Below are 3,947 nucleotides of genomic sequence, written 5' to 3' on the forward strand. Positions count from 1 at the left end.
AGAGCCGCACAATATAATCATAAGTTAATGATACTACCGTAATTATCTTTAGCTACATAAGCAATAATCATAAAAACTCATAACCTCCCACCATTCTCATTCTTTAAAAAAAAATACTTTTTAAACCAAAAAAGAACGAAAGAAGTTTGCTCGAAGCGAACTTCTGGCCGATCTCGATCCTTCAGTGAGTTTGAATTCCGTTCTTTATTGGCGGACCCGGTGTCATGTCCGTTCTTTCATCTCCTTATCTTTTTCATTTCTTGTACTGATTTACATGTAACCGTATCCCTGTCTTCCCCAAAGATTATGAATTCCTATCCTGTGTACCACATTGGCGGGATCATCTATGACTGTCCGAAATACCACACACACACACGCACACACACACACACACAGACACACACACTCACACACACACACACACACACACACACACACACACACACACACACACACACACACACACACACACACACACACACACACACACACACACACATACACACACACACACACACACACACACACACCACACGCATATATATATATATATATATATATATATATATATATATATATATATATATATATATATATATATATATATATATATATATATATATATATATATATATATATATATATATACACCAACGAAAAAATAGAAATATTTGACTGTCACAGCTGGAACTCCCTATTGTCATAATACAAAAGAGAGAAGTTTGGTGCGAACACAAACACGGCAGGACAAGCTTTAATATGTTAGCTAAAATAGAGATTTTGTATGTATAGGTTGTGTGTTTGAGTTTATGAGAGAGAGAGAAAGAAAAAAAGTAAAACAGAGAGTGAATTAGTGTATGTGAATGATTGTGTTTGATTATATAAAGCATTTAATAATTACACTCTGATGCCCAGGCGCTTCTGACCTAATTACATACATCATCTCACAAACCAATTTCAGATACGATTTTCAAGCGAATATAAAGTACCGCTTTAATCTCTGAATTTTGATATGCAAATGATGAAGCAGATTATATGATAATCGCTCTGCAGTCTGTTAATCTTTTTTTTCTAATTATGCAATGCCCTTGTTTGTTGCATTTCTTTTACATATATCTAATTGCCTTTGCATTAAATTCTAGCAGCTTTTTAAGATTTGTTTATTGTTGTTATTGTTCTCATGAACACTATGTTATCATCAGTACAATCATCACTATAGTCATTAATGTTATTCCTATTATGATCTTTTTCTTATTGCTATTGCCATCATTGTCAGTATTATTATTATCATTATTATCACCATTAATTATTATTATTATCATTATTACTATAATTGTTATCATTATTATTATTGATACCATTATTATCATAATTAGTATTATCATAGTATTAGTATCAGTATCATTATTGTTACTATTGTTTTCATGATAATCATTTATTATAATTATCAATAACATTTTTATTGTTATTTCTAATGTTATTGCTACTACTTCTATTATTATTATTACTATCATTATTACCGTTATTATCATTGTTGTTATTAATGATGTCATAATATGATCGTTATTGTTTATATTATTATCATTATCATTATCATCATTATCTTTATCATCATCTTAATGATAATGATGATCATCATCATTAGTAATAGTATTAATTTTACTAGTATTATTTTCATCAAATCATTACTATCATCATTAATACTAATATTAACATCAACATTATTATCATTACCCTCATTGCTATTGTCGCTATGTTCATTATTGTTATTACCATTATTATTAATGCTCACATCATTATCAATATTCGCAATATAAACACTACCATTAACATTTTTACCAGCATTGTTACTGATGTTGTTATTGTTACACTCGCTATCATCACAATTGCTAGCATCATCATTACTGTCGTTATCAATGTTATTATCATGATTACCCTCTTTGTCACCAATATCATCAATGCCAGTTGTCATTGTTATAATTGTTTTTGTCATTATCATGTGTAACAAATTATATTAATAAGAATTACGATCATATAAGTGGATATCAAGTGTTTCAGTAATAATGATAATAATGATTATAATGATGTGTGCGTGTGTGTGTGTGTGTGTGTGTGTGTGTGTGTGTGTGTGTGTGTGTGTGTGTGTGTGTGTGTGTGTGTGTGTGTGTGTGTGTGTGTGCGTGTGTGTGTGTATTGTAGGCAGGCCGATTTGCGCTTGTTGGTCCGGCGGCGTTGTGCTACGGTGAAGGAGCGGCAGACGACTTCTGTCATCTAAACAGTTGACGGGCAAAGGCGAGGTTCCGACGTCTTTTGCACAGGATTGGACGGAGGGAGGAAAGGCCGAGGTTAGCAAGTGACGGAAGACAAAGACGAAACGTTTAGAAGAATGTGTGGATGTGTATATATAAACGTGTGTGTGTGATGATAATGGTAATGATGAGGATGTCGTTGATAATTATAATGTAGTGTACTGAACTTTACTCTATTGCCGTGCCTTACTGTACAGAAATGCACAACAGTAGCGCTCACTGCCACCACCCGTTTAGTACGCACGGGAACGGGGTGTTATTTGGGAGAAGACAATGTGTGAAGGGCCTGTGGAAAGGAGGGAAAGATTGTGTACAAATGTTGTTATGTATGTAGTGTACAGTGCATGAACCAGCAAGACAGGGAAAACGTAACCAGAGCGGGGAGGACGAGCACGGGAATTTCACCACGTGCGAAGGGTTTCGGACAAGGCTATCTTGTATAGATTAATCTCTTTCAGGGAAGAACCAGCAAGCACTTATAGAAATCTTTCAGGTAAGTTAAATGAATCAGCAAGCACTTATAGAAATCATTTTATTATAAAACAATGAGAATAAAATGAAAACACTTCATAAAACAATGCAAAATTTAAAACAAAATCTAAAAAGGACAGGGACTACTCCCCTTAAAAAGAACTATTTTAAAAATCCAAAACATACCAAAAGTATCTAAAAAAAGATAAAATCCGCTCACTCCCGTGTTGAAAATGAAATCACACAAAAAAGAACCAAAAGTGAGCACCAGCCTTTCGGTTCTTTGCCCGAATGTATGAGTATCTCAATCAGCAATAAAATGGTAAACCACGAAAAAGCTAAGAAAACGGGAGGGACGCCTAGTCTAGGGCGTCCCCGCCTCCACCTGCAGCAACTGCCGTGTATAGGTGAGAACCACCTAATAACACAGGTAGCAAGGTGTGAATGTTTTATTCTGAAGTTTCTTTAATAAATTCCTTTAATGAAAAGAGTCATACGGCTGCTTTCAAAATAAGCATTTCGTTAATGTAAAACCTTTAAAAAGAAAAATAACTAATTAAAAATGAAGATATCTTTCATTTTTAAAAAAATACGTAATTAAAGAAAACTTTCAGCCGTGACTCAGCTATAAATACGTTTCCACCGTTTAAGCTCTCATCTATTTTCCAATTTAGAAGCTGGTGCTCTGTGCTTTGAAGAGTGGCGGGGTGTACTAAGAAATATCATTCTCTTATTTGCCTAAAAATAGAGATTTATTAAAATAAATAATGATATGTATACAGGCCCGCATGCGCCTTCCTGGGCTGGTCTACGGGCGCTTCCCTCCTTCTCGTGAAAGGAAAGGCGTTCCTCTCTTCAACGGCTCTTTTACTCGCGGCTTCATCCGCCTTGTCTCAGCGCTGTGCTCGTGCAACCTCACGTAGCGAGACGTCTTGAGCAAACCGGGCGTGCAATTCCCGTAGAGTTTTGTTCCGCGGGTCACTTCGTGGTTTTATTTGGATGCCAACAGGCTGCCAAGGGAGAGACTAATTAAAATATTGCACATTTTCAGTCCACTACAATGACAATGATGATGATTAGATGGTGATTATAATGACGATGATGATAATGATAATATGAAGAAGAAAAATAATTTTAATACTGATAATAACAATGGGGATTATGATC

This window comes from Penaeus vannamei, chromosome 39 (genome assembly GCF_042767895.1).
Source record: "Penaeus vannamei isolate JL-2024 chromosome 39, ASM4276789v1, whole genome shotgun sequence".
NCBI classification, from domain to species: Eukaryota; Metazoa; Arthropoda; class Malacostraca; order Decapoda; family Penaeidae; genus Penaeus; species Penaeus vannamei.